We start from the raw sequence: 16,792 nt of genomic DNA, 5'->3' as shown, positions 1-16,792 counted from the left end.
GCTTATATTTGTGTCTATATGGAAAATCCTCTTAGTAGGTGGATTTCTGCATAGCATAGTACACAGATTTTATTGTAGGGTTGCCACCTAGAATCTATGTCTTTTTAGAGCGTGGTTTTATAAAATTTACTTCAGCTCCATGACAGCCAAACAAATTTGCCATGAATGTCTATTGGCTTTATACCATCTCCACTGAAACTCAATTTTCACTATATGCAACAAAAATCAGTAGTGATTAAGTAGATTAATATTTAGGGACTTTAGAAACATTCTCTGGACTGACTGACTCTAGAAAAGACCTGTGATTCCAACTAATCATCCGCTGTTTCAAAAAAAACCTTCAGTCAAAGGTGCTGTTACTCATTTCACTTCCCTGAATTTATTATAAACTCCACCACAATAACCTTTGCTGCTATAATTGCATCTGTATTAGGGTTTTAGCTGACAGAAATATATATTGCAAACACTTAATAGGTGAAAAGACAACCCCAACATAATTACACCAGAAAATTTCTAGCGTAAGTCAAATTTAAGACTGATTTTGCAAACTGGGCTACATTTGTCTACCATCACATTGATACAATCACAATTATTTTTCTTCCTCTCATTTATTTCAAAACTCAGGAACAATGGAATTAACTAACACTACTGGATGCTTATGATGGGTGGTATCCATTTCAAAACACTTGCGGCAGACAATGGGATTTGAGTCTCTCACGACACTGATAAAGAAAAAAAAACAGATTGCCACAATGTATTACAACACTGTCAAACTTTTTGAACAAAGTCTTAGGGCTGTTCTGGGCCTGAACCACTGAAGCTCTTTGTGATTTCAATGTACCCTGGAACAGGCTGGAAATTTCTAGACCTTGGCACACACTTTGCAGTGTTGGGCATCTAAAGAATCTAGACCATTAAAATTAAAGAAACTCCTGAGATGTGATAACATCATGACTCAGCCCTAATCACTCAAAAGGTAGATGTAATGAAGGCTGACTGAACAAAGAATGAAGTGACCATCTTGTGCACAGCACAGTGTTGAGTCCTCTGGGAAAATACACACTATATTTAATCTTTGCTCTTTAGCATTCTTTAGAAAAACCATTGACCTCAGCAGCAATGTCTACTCTGCTAGATAAACATTCCAAATTTATGATTAAAACCCCTTAACTTTTGAGCATTTTTGTTCAATTGTTAGACAAACATTCTATTTATACTGTTATTGGCAGAACTAAGCAAAATTTATCTGGTTATTTTCTAGAGATGAAAAGCCATTTGATTAGGGAGACAGAAAATGCCCTTGATGCTACATCTCAATATAGCTATTTTAACACAGCATTGTACTCAAATAGGGATCCTTTCTTCAGATACATCCTTTCTGTGGAAAGGATTCACAGCAGAATCTGAAAAGGTTATATGTAATTCACTGTAACACAGGAATTCTGACTTGTGGCTATCATCTATCTAGACCTGGTGTCTCGCACCAACACATATAACCTGTAACTAGTCCACCCTGCTGACAGGGGAAGAGCCACTGCAATTACAGATATGGAAAAAGTATGTTTGATAATTTGTTCTTATATCGTAAAACAGATTTGCAAAAATTGGGGTAATGGAGACAAATCACTGCCTGAGCTTTTGAAATTTTTCCCCTTAGTACCTTTATCATCTGTCTCTGAGGCACTAAGAGGTAAATTTTGCTTCTGTCTTGTACTTTCCCTGCTCTCCCATCTCACCCCTACTCATCTCTTTCTCCCGTCTGCTTTCTACAATGGGAATAAAACAATGTAGACAGCTGAACGTGTTCAGCCTTCTTTGCAGAAAAATGCAACCCATGCAGGAAACCGTCTTCTACCAAAGAGGTATGTTTAGCTACAGTGCTGTAAAGTCCACTGGATATAGCTGTACAGAGCTATGAACAATCATTCTTCCACTCATATTCACCAGATATTTCTGCTGTTTGAAGACTGAGCAATGTGAGCAATTACACAGCAATTTTGCTGCAAGTGGAAGATTTTGCTTCTTTACAAACCTGCACATGTATTCCACAGAACTTCTTGGCCCGAACCTGTTTAACTCAGATTATTAGACGGGCCCTTTACTTTGCACCAAACTTACATCTGTCGGGTTGCATTTTCAAAATCTCAAATGATTTCAGAATATAAACCTATTCTCAAAAGTAATGTAGGCTCTTAGGAGTTAGTTCAATTGATTTTTAATAAGAATTACATTCATAGCTCACATTATTTATAAAGATAGGGCTTCAGTGTGTAACTCATTTTGGTACTTTTGAAAATTTTATCTAGGCAAATTCAACTCTCAAATATATATTTAAATGCTACATATCTGACATACTTTTCTCCTAGCCATATTCAAGCCATAAAAAGAAAATCAGATAAACGGCTTTGATCCAAGTTATTGCTTTAGTCATTAGGCCCTTCTACAGCTTTATGACAGCTTCTGGAAATGAAGTTCTGGAGTCTAGGTTTCCTATGCAGCAATAAATTTAAATATCATAAGCAGTCCCCTCAGACAGCTTCTCCTGTGCTGGAGGTAGTGTCTCTGGTGTAACCATTTCTAGTGTAGTTCTTTGAACAGAGGACTCAACTTTCAAGTCCAAGATGACCTGTTTTTCAAGCCTGTGATTCAAAATGTTACTGTATTTCTAATTAGTTTTCATCTAAGCATACAGATCCAAGTTCTATTCTCAGTGACACTGGTGCACATCCAGAGGAAATTAATCAGTCATTTATTCCAGATTTCCAGTAGAATCCCGGCAGTAAATGTTGGCCCGTTCTTAGTTAATGACCTGGAAACTATTTTTCAAGACATACTTTTGTGGTTAATTTTGTACCTCCCTCTAGTGGCAGCAGATATCAAACAAATGAAGCACAAAGGAGACCTTGTCCCGGATCACACACTGATGTATTGTGCCTATTTCTTTTATGGAAATTTGTTACTCGGAATCAAGGTTGGCTGTAAATCCCACTGTAACTTTTTTGTAATGTTGTAATAAGAAAAGAATCAAGTGATTGCATGTAGCCAAAATCCCCGTTTATTTCCTTTGCCAGTATGTGGCATATTCATACAGCCACACGTAGCTCCTCCGTGCTTGCCTAGATCATAGCTCTTCTAGTTGCTGTGAGTACTTTTGCATTGAGTTTTGCTTTCCTCTTCAGGGGAAGGCACAGAACAATTCACCCATTATCAGCTGATTTATGAGCACAGGGCTTGCTGCTAGCTCCTCTGGTTTCAATTTCAAACTTGATGACAAACTTGCAAGCCTGAATCAGAGATTCAGGAATGTGGCAGGCTCCACACGATAGCCTGACTTGCAGCTTTTTCAGCTTTGGCAGAATTTGAGTCTGCATTAAGCTACATTATAATGAATACTTAAAAACAAATTCCTAACAAGAGAAGAAGCAGATGGCACTGAGGGAGAGCAATCCACAAGTGATGAACAGGCTCTTCCCTTTCTGACAAAGGAAAATTTGCCTAGCAGCAAGGCACTGAATCCTACCAATTATGTCCTTGAGAGGTTCCTCCTTCTTAATTAGGAACCCCAAGGAACATTCTTCTGTAATACATATCTCATTCTCTTCGTTTTCCCCCATCTATGCCTGAATGTATGTTACAGATAGATAGACTTATCAGGTGTGATCGTATCTCCATCCATCAGCTAATGCAGAAGCCTCCTAAAAGCTTATACCAGGTCAATTATGAAATAAGGAAGGTCCTTTATCTCAGCCTCAGGGTTGTGGGAAGTCCGAAGTCTAAGCTTCAATCGAAACCACCATGATGGATAGATATATGTTTTGATTATTACACTGAGAAGGCCATATTAACCGAAACAGATGACAAACTTCCAGTAATAGTGAAATTTGATGTTCACGGTATGTGGGATGTATTTTGATATCTTCAAAAACTGAAGTCTGTGAATCACAATATACCAGTATGTGTCCTGGGGCATGCTTCTGAAGTGGGAGAAACTATCTGTCATTTAGCTGTCTGATCAAGAAAATTGTCCCTTTTTTATGACTTAAACCATTAAGTCACCTTCCTACAGCAACCATGTTTTATTCCCATCAACATTACCAAGACAATCTTGTGCCACAGAAATAATGAAGTTGCTAAGATATGATCAGTATCCCAAAGAACACTGGAAAAAGAGGAAAAGTATATCAAATGTCATGTAAGAGGGAAATAGGAGAGAGAAAAGGTTTATGTTTTAAAGCAAAGTCTTTTCTTTAATTCTGAGTAGACATAGACTTAGTTTTATCAAAGTCAATATTTCCACTTTTGATTAGTGAATCTCGGTACCTATCTTATGAGAATGAAAAAGGGTGTATTTTTTAGAAAGAGGTATCAAAATCAAGAATATTTAGAATGTCTCTCATGGGCCAGCTAACAGCCAAAGCATCAAAAGCTTATTTGGTGTGTTTGAACATTTTATCTAGGCTGAATTTACTCAGTATCATCTAACACAGGCTTGAACTCATTATATTTTCTAACAAATTAGGATAGCTGTCATAGCAATCCTAATACTGTGTTCTGTACTAATGTTCCCTTGCTGTGACACTCCACAAGCATGTAAACTTTACTTGTGGAAAAAAACAAGAACCTTTGAATATATGTGGATATATCTGTACTTTCCCCTTCATTTCTTACCAACTCCTAATATATACGCTCTGACATTCATGGCCCACATTTTTTACGCTGTTATTCTCTGCTTTTATTTGGTTTGGGTTTGCTTTTAATGAGGTGAACTTTGCACAGCCCAACTCTGGCTCCTATAAAATCTGTGTCTTAAATGGCCAGATTTAGTGATTTTTGTATGGAAAAAAAAAAGGCCGACATACTAACCACACAGCTGTACTTGGAAACAGATGTTTCACCCCCTTTAAACTGAACTAATGAGGACAGGAATATGGAACAGATAGGTCAGGAACACTTCTGTCTAGATTTTGAATTTGGAATTACGGGAAGAGTACGGAAAAGACTGGGGCTTCCACATAAGGGGCGGGGAGAAGGATGGTAAATCCCCTGATGATGAAAATTTGCACTGCTCCACTAACTTGAAGGCACTTCTACTTCGCAGCCCTGTTCATCCCAATGTCAGCTCTATCCACTTAACTCACACAAGTATCCCATAGAGAGCAGGCCAGATCCTCAGTTTATATGAACTGCCGTAACTCTATTCAAATCAACCTATTTACAGAAATACAGGATTTGGCCCTGTGTCTCCTTTGCATTTAGCAGGTATGAAAGGACTCTTAAATCACATCTTTCAAGACCTCTGTAAACATAAAGTAGACCAATTATTTAGGATCAGATGCTGTGAAAACCATAACTTCTGACAGAAATCTGACTAAACATGAAAATTTTTTAAACTAACTTTGCCCATCAGTGTGTTCTTAAAACATAAAGTGTCTTCTGCTGCTAGTTCAGAAATAGACAAGGTTTTTGGGACCATTGCTTCTCTGCCCAATCTTGCTCCCATCAAAGTCACTGGGAGCATGGCCATAACTTCAGAGAGGACGAACAAGACCTTTGTAGTCATGATTTGGCACTCACACTGGAAAAATGCATTAGTGATTGGCTTTCTATAGAATAGATGCATCAGGTTTTACCTCTGGTTACTAGCTTAAGCTTCTTTAAAAAATTATTCTTGATTTGTCTTTACATGCTTTTCATGAGTACACTCCCCTGCAGTATAGAGTGGGTCCCTTGCACTAAGCCACGGCAGCAAAAGAGAATTTTCTGCTGTATAAGGCTTTGTGAGACACAGTCATCACATGCAGAGGAAACTGGGTTTAGTGGGGCCCTAGTTCCCCTGGGGACTACCATAATATAAATTATTAATAATAAAAATAAACATTGGCTAGCTTGAACTTCTTTTCATTCCCTTAGAGCTTATTTTTTGTGACGGAATTAGCTAAATAAAGCCCACTTGAAAGAATGCTTAATTGCAAACTATCCAAACAAAACAAAATGGAACTAATTGGTTCTTAAATATTAAACATTCAAAAGTAGATGGCTTTGGAAACAGCTGAAAGACTAATGCATATTAGGATACATACGGTGAAGCAAGCAGTTAAGCTAAATGCAGTCTAAACCAGGCTACATTTACTTTTAAACCAGATATTCAAGTTTTGTCAGTCTGGTTCTGCCTAGAAGAGAGCTTTGGATTATTTCAAGTCTAAACAGAATTACAGCAATACTTTTTTTAAAACTGTAGAATCAGAAGAGTCAAACTTGTGTACTGACTTCTAGACATAGTTTGCCCAGGGAAAGACTACAAAATCTACAATGACCATTACTCCACGGAATGTCCCTTAAACCTATTTTAGCCTAAAAAAGATAGCTTAGCAAAGACTACCGTTTCAAGTGGTTTGGCTAAAGTAGTTATTTTCCTGGAAGCTGGGTAGGGAGAGCTCACACAAACAGTTCTGACAACACATCTCTAAAGGAGAGTGGTGATGCCTTCCACCAGAGTAACTGATTGCAGATCTGCCTTGGCCTTTATAAACGTCCTTTCTTCAGCCCCCTGTTTTTGTTACTGCTGGTTAATTCAAATATTTCACAGTCAGCAAATAGAAAGAATCCGTTTGGGCATGTGAAAACTTCCTTCTGAAATTCATTAAAGGTTAATAGAGTTGCCACACTTATTTCTTAAATCAGAAATATTTCTAGCAAGACTAGAAAATGGTATCTCTAATGTGGCTGAAATTTGTAAACAAGAATAAAATATTTCTACATTAGAAAAGTTATAACCAAAATCATACAGTAAAAATAATTTTTAAAATTAATTAGCGGTAGAAGAATTTTTATTTGGAGGACCACTGTGTGCTATGACATGAAATCAGACTAGTGGTAAGCCATGGGAAGTGCACTGCCTAATCAGCCACATGTTTACCTTCTCACTTATCAATAGCTGACATTAACAAGACTTCTGCCAGAGATAATAAATTCCTGGAAATGTCAGGCTCTTCTACATCACCCAGCCCAAGCACAAGAGAGCTACTCACTGGAAAAAAAAAAAGGCTGACATAACTGGAAGTGTTAAGCAGAAGTTGCTCAGTAGCAGGATCAGTTGAGATCAAACCACTTCAACATTTAGGCCAAAAGCTAATCTAATTTTAAGGTCCCTTGAAATGTTAGGAATATCATCAACAAACACGGCAAGAGTCACTCATGAAAATGCATTTCAGTTTTGTGCACAAAAAAAAAAATCAATCAGCTCTCTGTCTCAAATTCCTTCAAAGACCGTTGAACTCAATTGTTTGTTCCCCCAGGACTCAAAGCTTTTACTGCAACTAGAAGTCACATCTGCTTAGTGTTTCATATTTTTCAGCATCACAGGGAGTTTTTCTTAGAGCTTGGAGTGGTTTACTCAGCATCTATATGTAAGTACAACAACAAAGCTCCAACAGAATAGAGAACTGAGGTCTTCTGCCAGTTTGTTTCTACCTCTCGCCCCAGAAGACACAGGCAATCCTGGCAAACAGAGCGTTCTGTATGAGTATTTTGCCAGCATAGCTAAATCTTTATGGGTTTCATTTTTTAACATTCCTCTTAGTGCTCACAGCTATGCCAGAAACTTTGAAACACAGATCTGTACAGCTACACAAGAAAGCTTTGCTGTTTTAATACACCTAGTAGAGTTTTGAAAGGTATTAGTAGCCTGCAGATAATGTAAAAAATCCTTCGATGTGAACACCTTCTGTGTATCTATACTACCAGCACCTCACTGCTATCAGAATATCGGTATTATTTACTACAGAAGTTCTCCTAGAATGAATGGAGCAACTCAGCAAGCCTGTGCGTTCTATCAGCATAGTTAAAACTATCCATCAGACTTAAAACAATTAGTACTAACACATGCATAAGTTTGCCGTGCATTATAACTGCTTCTATACTTGCATCTTCTGCTAATTCAGCCATGTTGGTAAAACAAACAGTTTTTCACAGTCCTTACCCTATTTAGCTGAGGCAGGAATCTGTAATATAGACAGGGATTTAACATCTGTAGAGAGGGGCTTGTTACTTTTGTGTCTTTAGATACTACAAGGACTTTGCTAGTACATATGTGCTGCTATAAAGCATCAGGGAAAACAATAAATTGTATTAGCATGCAACACTGCCACAACAATACAGCTGCAGAAGCTTTTACTATCATATGGCTATATCATTAAGAAAAAACCCTCAACTGAGACAAAATTACAGCAGTCCTACATTTAAGCACAGAACAAAGCTCAGTATGACTACATGGCAAGTGTAGAACAACTACAATCCTCAATTTACAAAAAAATCTGTGGGTAAGTCCTTCATGCCTCATAAACCAAGACTGATTTTTGTGATGTAAATTGACTTAGTCTATGTTACCCAGACTCTATTACTTACCTATGAGCCAATTATAATTGAGACGACCACTCTTGCAGAATAGGATCGTGCCACTTCACAAAACTGGGCCCCTGAAAGAAAGTTCTCTCAGTTCCCTTTCAACATGGAAGGAGTGAATTGTAATGCTAACACGCACACTCACCCAAGAGTGTCAAGAGCTCTTACCCAAGACCCATGAGCAAGACTCAAGGTATCAATCAGTTCACTGTAGATACTGATCCTCAGTTCATCAGCTCCTATTGTCCTAACAGAACGAGGACAAACAACAGCCACCTTCAGAATGCAGTATGTAGGGAAATGACAGTCAGGTTTGCATTAAGTTACAGTTATTAGAGCTGCAGAGAGATCTAACACAAAAATGGATGGCCAAATGCATAGTCCATTTCCACATAGCTGTTGCTTGATTGATAATTTAAGGAGGCCTGGTGATGGATGAGATCACCAGCAAAGAACTTTAAATTTCAGGACAACATATAAGCAAAACAGTTAAATATCACAGTAATGTGATGACTCCAGTGATATCAAAGGCACTAAGTGTGCACTGATCTGCTTTTTTTGGCATCAGACAGGCATGATTTGTGAAAGACCTAATCATTACACATCTTGCCAGATGAGCCTGAGATGATGGCAGCAGCATCCAGAATGCTGAAAGGTGCTATAAGCACAACAGTGATACGCCTTCCCATTAATGAGGAATCATGCCTGGCTGGAGAGGCAGTACATAGAACAGTATGTCCCTGTGATGTTCTGTGTCCCCTGGCAGTTTTCCCACACTTGCAATATGACCCTCCAACCATCAGTGCATGCATCGTTGATCTTATGAACTCACGTTTGTGATCCTCTACAGAATCGCCATTGCAAGTATACAGCCCAGAGAACTTACTGGCAGAAAATCACTCTTGGGTGATCTTCAAAATTCAGAAATGGCCATTCAGATACAAAATATACATGTCAACAAGTGATTCCAACAATATACTAATCCAGAATTAAATCCAGATCCTGACACAGTTACAGCAGCAATGGCACACAGTGCATTCCATGGTATAATAGAAAAATGATGTTTTGCTCCATGTGACTTGGCTTACTCAAGATAGATATTTTACAATAAGCTACAGTTTTACTGTATTGTAAAGACAATCTGACAATTACAGGTCAAAGTATACTTGCTTATTGCTTTAAATGAAACTAGAAGCAGTCAAATTCATACACGTATGAGGGAAAGATTCATCATGTATTATTACAGCACTGGAGAAAACAAGTAGGCTGGGCAGACGCAGAAATTATGTCTGGACAGGAGATCTTACCAGAAAATGCAGTATATGTTCTTATCCAAAGCCTTCTCCTGCAGAGCACATACTCCTTAGACTTGTGTTTTTGTTCTTGAAGAACTGAAGCTCAAGTAATTTTGAGATACTCCGCACTGCTACTTACTTGTTTTGCACTTCTCATGTTTGTTTGCAGGCAGCTGGGATGCCTGTGCTGATTTTCTAAGGTTATTTAAATTCTTTTTTATTTGTTAGCAAATTATGTTGGTTGCACAACACATTGGCATGTGAACACTTCAGAAAAAGGGAGGGTCACAACTCAGCCTCAGTGGAATTAGGAAGAAGATCCAGTGACTTCAGCAGAGTTACACAAAGGATAGCTCTAGTGTTTCAGTGGGAGTTGTGGTTAATTAAAGTAGTATTTCCCGTCAGCTTTCTACATGCAGGACTCTCTTCAAAGGTGGCATTACCTTCAAGATCACTGCGTGGGCTTCCACTTCAGATAATGAATAACAAAAGCCTACTGACAGATTTTCATAAAGTCTGGGCATATACTATTGTACTAAAAGCGTGAAAAGAGGCACACAGTAATGTGCAGTTATATATATCTATACAACAAACACAGTGATGCCAAAGCTGTGATGGTACTATGGAATTAAACCAATGCATTTTTAGACATGATCCATTCATTTTAACTGCTCTTTTATTTTTGTCTTTCATTGTAAAAAACAGGTAACTAACTTGCTACAAATCAGTTACCTTCCAAACTTTAGAAAAACCTATGAACTTTCTGTATAGATCAAGTATTAGCCACATTTTCACGCACAGTTACTCAATAGGTACGCTCTATTGTAATAATTGCTCAAAGAGCTACATATGCATTTGGAATATCTCTGCGTGTGAAATCTTTTTTAAAACCCTGGCCTACTATTTTAACTTTACAGATCTCATCAAACAAAATCCTTCCCTATAATCTAGAGAAACCTTCTAAACATTTTGTAAAATTTCAATTACATAATGTGAAAATTGCAGAAATTCAGCACATAGGTAAACTGAAGGTTATTTATATTGTATTTTGTCTGCACAAGTAGAAATATAAACCTATTTATGCTAACACTAAAGCAGTAAACATTAAGATTTTAAAGCACACTGAAGTCTTTTAATTGCCTCCCTGTTTATCTGTTGAGTCCCAGTATTGCAGAATGATTTTGACCTCCTCAAGTCTGTGGCAATTTAAATAATAAAACAGAGGTTATGTAAGTGCAGAGAATTATGGAAAAAATGTAAGTGGAAAGTACACATTTTATAAATGCACTTGAATAACTCAAATGCAGCTGAACTGACATTATTCAGACTTTCCAGTTTTATTCAATACTGGATTGAAACCAAGCACAAGAAATTTCAGGCCCAAAGGACGTTTTTAAGAAAATTATAAGTACCTATATTTCTAGTTTACAACGTCTGTCTGGGAAAGCTCTACTGCCTAGAGAAAGACTAACCTATCTTCTCACGGGATCAAACAAAAGAGATGTGAACTAATTAAGGCGACATTTGGATCAGCTTGCAAACATAAGGACTGATTCAACCCCAAAGGGCACCCAAACGAGAAACATGGATTCATATATCTGTGGTCTTCTAGCAAAATATGGGTGCAGATTCAGATCCAAATTTTACACTGAAAGTTCATTTCTAACCTGTGCAGACACAAGCTCTAGGCCCAGCTCTGCATTCCTTCCACACCCAGGGTTGGAGTTCTGCCTGAATAAGGAATGCAAGAAAGAAATGAACTTCTTATCATTATGGCAGATCTTGTTTGGTGATGTACATGCCTGTGAACCTGCCAAAACTCAAACGTGTGACATGGTATGCTGTCTAATTCCAAAACCGATAGATTTCAAAAGATTACTCTTGTAGGACACGTAAAATAAGGTCAAACTATTTTCATAAGCGTAACTGTTCCTAACTCTAGTATGCCTGGATATATTCCGATACTTCTGTTATAAACAATTTTCATCAATGGAAAAATGAAGATCCCAGATTTGAATAAAAAATGAGTAACAAAGGGAATAAATTACACATTTCCAAACTGAGGGGCATTTAAAAGTATGGCTATATGAAAAAAGATTTTAAAAAAATAAATTTCACAGAGGGAAAATACTAAACAAATAAACAAATAATGAAAGAAGGCTTCTCGGCATAACATTGTATGTCCATTATCCTCCAAGATCACGGAGCAGCATTATGCATACAGATGCGTTAACATTTTCCATCACTCCAAAGAGACACGAACTTCAGCCTGGCTTTTGGTAAGATAAATGCAATTATGTTTCCTCCAGCTACCCAGCCAGCAGTATTTCAAAATTTGCAGGGAGAAAAACCTTCCAAATGCATGAATGACAAAGAACTATAGAAACAAGTCTCTTTATGTGTGGATCTTGGCCTTTTAAAATTTTTCCCAGATTTTTCAGTCAAGTTTATACAAGAAATGTCCACCAACGTTCGTTACAGATGCTGTATTTTATGATATGTCTATGATAACACTGAAATCCTAGTGCAGACACAATTCCATCAGCATTTTTGTTAGTTTATTTGGTCAAAAAATCAGCATAAACTCTACAAGAAATATCTCTTTTTACGAATACTAGCTATATCCACATCTGGAGAGTTTCTGACACAATTATTACATGCGCCAACCTGCTCTGCTGTAGCTGTGGCCTTCCTGGATGTTTTTCTCGTTATTCTACCCCAAACAGTATGAAAAACTGTAGGATAAAGATGCCCTTCTGCGGTCAAAAAAATGAAAAGGGGATATTAATTATTCATGTTGCATTTTTTTCAGACAAATATTTTCATAATAATTGAGAAAAGGTTATGTTGAATAGAGTATCCTGTAGCAACTATTCTTAGAAAAAGAAATGCTAGCTAAAATCAAGGGCTTTGGCTGCTTTAAGGCTTCCTAGGCAAGATTAAATCAAAATATTGCCTGTATACATTCCCTCTTTTCACCAGCTTGTCAATTGTAGTAAGCAAGAATGTGCTATTAATTCTCAGCATCAAAATCTGGGATAATTTTATATAGTCAGATGTTTCCTTACTTTCACAGAAACAACTATTACTGGAAATATTTTCTAAAGCATGTTGCAAGTGGAGCTAAGTAAATCAGCTAGCACACTGCACACTTTTCAAGAAAAAAAGTCTCTAAAAATGAGTCAGGATTTAATAAAAATGTCTCTGAGGTACGTAACTCCTGCCCATAATAGAATATTTTTCAATTTTCAACTCAGTATAGAGAATTTTAAAATGCTAACAGATGTATGAAACAAAACAGCAAAATGCTCCCTTATTCTCTGCTATGGGCACATATAACACACACAGAAACCAATGAGACGCTCTAAAACATGAACACTGCTTTTACGTTTTCCACTAGAAGGACAATTTGCTTGCAATTCCTCTTCCCTTTAAATTGTTTCTGTAGCAACACATCTGGTGCTATAATTCTGGGCCAGAACATTAACTATCCTGAAAGAAGAAAGTTATGTTGTTGTTCTGGTCTGCAAGAATATGAAGCAGAGAGAGATCTGCAAACACACGTAATCTCATAACCCTTTTCGCCTTCATAGGCACACAGAATATTAGCTACCGATACTTATGCATAGCTTAAAATTGCAAGTTTAAAGTTTTTTTTGTAGAAAAAACTCTTGTGGTGAGCACACATTCTACAAGCCAGCTTTTTTTAAACAAAATGACACGTGCTTTGTTACCGCTGTTCCTACCATGTGAAATAAGTGAGGAAAGTATTCAGCTAAGAGGAGTAAGGTTCATTCCCTAATCATAAATATAACTCTCCCTATGTAATGGAGAAAGATTGATATTGATTTCTTATCATCTCCCCAGTACTATCTAAATATTACTGTATTATCATCATTTTACAGATGAGAGATGTCACGAGCACATAAGGCCAAAATGTCGGAAGTGTCTGTTAAATTCAGATGCCCCTGTTATTAGTTACCCACACCGAGACAAGCAGCCCTTGGCTCTCTGAGCTCTTGAGGAGCAATAGGTTTTACTGGCCTTACTTGAAATTCTAGGAACCTATTGACACTTAATGTAAGTCTTGGACATCCCAGCTTGAGCACGCCAGCATTCTCGTAATTTCTAGTTCAAACAATTCAGTTGCAGAGGAAGGAAAGAAGAACAAGAATAAAAGCTTACAGCCCCAATTCAGTTTGCTCAGTCAACAAGTGAACAGTTTTTTTAATCACTAATAATCCTGACAAGTCAGTCTGAAAACTTAAAGTCATACTATATGACTATAACCCGATGAAAGTTATAATGGGTATTTTACTGTGCAACTGAGATTGATACCTCAAGACATAAACTCTACCATGAACCTTAATTCATGATACAAGGGCCAGAGTAATTTGCAAGGGCTACTGAATTCACTTAACTCAGCCTGGAGTAGCAAGGGTTAAAAAAATAATGAAAGTAGATTTTTGCTACTCCATCAAGTAGATCAGGGATGATTTCATGGAAAGAACATATCTGATGAATAACAAAATACCACTGACAGTTACTTTTTCAATAATATTTGCATTTGAAGTTCCCCATGAAACAAATTTTATTATTTAATTTGAAACAGCTAAACTCAAATCTACATCAGTTACATAGAAATTGGTTTCCTAACTACACTTAAAGTATTTTCTGTATTAGTGACAAAGAAAACAAGACCATCTCGGTGTTCTGATCCTCTAAATTACTAATGATTAAATGCATTGATTGGCTGAAAAACAAGTTTTTTTCCCTAAAAAGTTGAATTTAATAAAAATTATGGTTTTCAGGCATTTTGTCTTTGAAGACATACTGGTTTAAAGCAATCTGTGCTCAGGGAGAATAAACTGGCAACAGAAATGGAAAAGTTGAAAAAAGTGGATAAAACCTGGTATTTCATAAATATGTATGTCCTTTTTGTACTTCTGGAGGCGCCATCTTACGATCAGAATTAAACCCAGGGCCCTGAGCACCTGCAGTCATTAAAGGCCGGCTGATGTCCTTTGCAAGACTTCTCTCTGTATCATTTTGGATTGTCACCAGCCAATCACCTTCCAAAATGCAGTTCTGGCCAGTAACAGTCTGGATAATTCAACTCTCTCTGTTCCCTTTTTCTCAGTCTTTTGGCTAAGATCAAGCGTGTATATGTAACTAGTATTAAACCTAATATTTTACATAAAATACCTCCTTCACTTCCAATCTAGCCTTTCTATTTATTTCATCCAAATGGCACAATTAACAAACCTTCTGAGACAGTTCTCACTCCCTCGCTTTATCTTGTGTAACTTGCTAACCTCTGTTCTGTCCTGGTGCACTATAACTCCACATTATCACCCCAGAAACCTTCGAGAAAGAGACACGTTAAAATCATAACTTTGCCCTCCCCATAGACTGAGTCTGGTTTCCCTTTCTAGACATAACAGCTCTACTCCACTCCTCAGGTTCTTTATGAGGACATTGCAAAGGAATATTTGTGAAGGAATTAGCTGTGGAAGGGAATAAAGTGATATTGGTGGATCTGCTATTACAGGGGCCCAACTCCCTGCCTGGATTGCTCCTAAGGAACCCAGGGCTAGAGTGAACACTGTGGAGCAACTGTGCGGCTGCTCTTTGTCTTGACAGAAGGAAATAATCTCATTTTTATACTACCCCTTAGGGAATACCATTACATAACTCACTGTTTGGCCTATATTTCCCCATTCTTGGCTCCATGCTGTTAACAGAAATACCCCTGCTTCACTGCAGTTACTGACTGACTCAAGAATCGAGTACTGGACAGGGATGCAGGACCTGTCATCTCAGGGAAGCCCTTTAATTCCTCTAAAAGGTATTCAGACTCTAGTCAGAGGAAAATTTTACCAAGCTAGTTGTTCCCTACCGTATTGCACGTGTTGTATCTCATACAAGTTTCTCTCTAGACCTGGGGCATAACGTGGGCTTGGCCTGCCACTCAGTAACAGTTCCGTCCCATTTTGGCAGGTTTTTTGCAGCTTTTCCTGCACTACTACATGTGGTGCTTATGTCATCCACCCTGCATAATTCATAGCAGCAGCACGTAAGTGATCAACTGCACAAGAAATTAATACAACAGAGAAGCTTCTAATATGCGTGTTCCTTTAGACACCACATCTTTCTCAGATGTGTCTCCCCATTCAACATTAAGTGTTCCCTCAGGTACATTTTGCATTGTTTACTACCCTTACAAATAATCTTCCTCTGCTTTTTTTTAAATTAAGGTCTTTCCAAAAAAGAATATGTAATTCCCCTCATTAATAGGTGTAACTCCCGTTTTACAGCTGTGAAAACACAGGTAGAGACGGATTAAGTCTTGATCCCAACAAAGGAAATGACTGAATCAGGAGTTTTGAATACCGGTGCTGTACTCTGACTTTGGTTCAATACTCAAGAAATGGCTCAAGAAATATGTAACCTTATTTTTCAAATTCCTTTAAGTTTCTTTGGTTGATGAACAACTCAATTTCCATATGGCCCAACTTATTTAAAGCACTTTTTAAAAGGGGAAATTAAAACTCTGTCTGAAGCAAAATGTAACTGGGCTGTGACCCAAAACCTCAATTCATATTTATGAGCAAATAAAATGTAATCTCTGCACAGACAAAAAGAGTTCACTAAAATACAACCAGCCCATACAATGACACCTCCAAAACGCAAACCCTACAGGATGGCATAAACATTGTCCGCCTCCTCTTACTTTTCCACCTGCTCCAGCCAGGCGTTCACCTCCCAGGGGGTTCCTGGGTGTTTCCTGGCGTGAATGAGTTAACCCCTGGATAAAAAGCTACCGCAGCTCTTCGCGCCGATGCAGCCTCGGTGAGAATATCAGCATCCTTCGAAGCTTGCCCGTTCACAGATGCCCGCAGACTCCTACGGAGCCTTCCCCCGCTATAGGTGACACGCACCCCCGCTATAGGTGACACGCCCCCCCCCCCCGGTGCCCTGCAGCTCTCACCTACCGATGAGGTGCCGGTGTCTCCGCAGTTGCCCCGCACGTCCCGGACACCGTCTCTCCGCCGGGTGCCCGAAGCGGCGTTACCGACGCGCCCCTGACCGCACCT

At 38.1% G+C, this 16,792-nt stretch overlaps 1 protein-coding gene across 8 annotated transcripts in view; it reads right to left on the bottom strand.

Annotated features, from left to right (window-relative positions):
• The window catches only part of RIPOR3 (RIPOR family member 3), a 52,885-nt gene extending 36,093 nt beyond the window's left edge, over window positions 1-16,792 (bottom strand). For 2 of the 8 annotated variants that reach the window (XM_068416378.1, XM_068416384.1), the window contains exons 1-3: window positions 16,691-16,784; window positions 8,569-8,647; window positions 8,404-8,474 (exon numbers count right to left, since the gene is read on the bottom strand). The gene's annotated coding sequence lies outside the window, so the exon portion shown is untranslated. Of the gene's footprint in view, window positions 1-8,403; window positions 8,475-8,568; window positions 8,677-9,707; window positions 9,883-11,362; window positions 11,427-16,690 lie in introns of all 8 variants that reach the window. The other 6 variants (XM_068416379.1, XM_068416380.1, XM_068416386.1 and 3 more) reach the window with 6 other exon arrangements.

The sequence above is a fragment of the Nyctibius grandis genome, chromosome 19 (genome assembly GCF_013368605.1).
Source record: "Nyctibius grandis isolate bNycGra1 chromosome 19, bNycGra1.pri, whole genome shotgun sequence".
NCBI lineage: Eukaryota > Metazoa > Chordata > Aves > Nyctibiiformes > Nyctibiidae > Nyctibius > Nyctibius grandis.
This window is presented reverse-complemented; position numbering and strand designations above follow the sequence as displayed.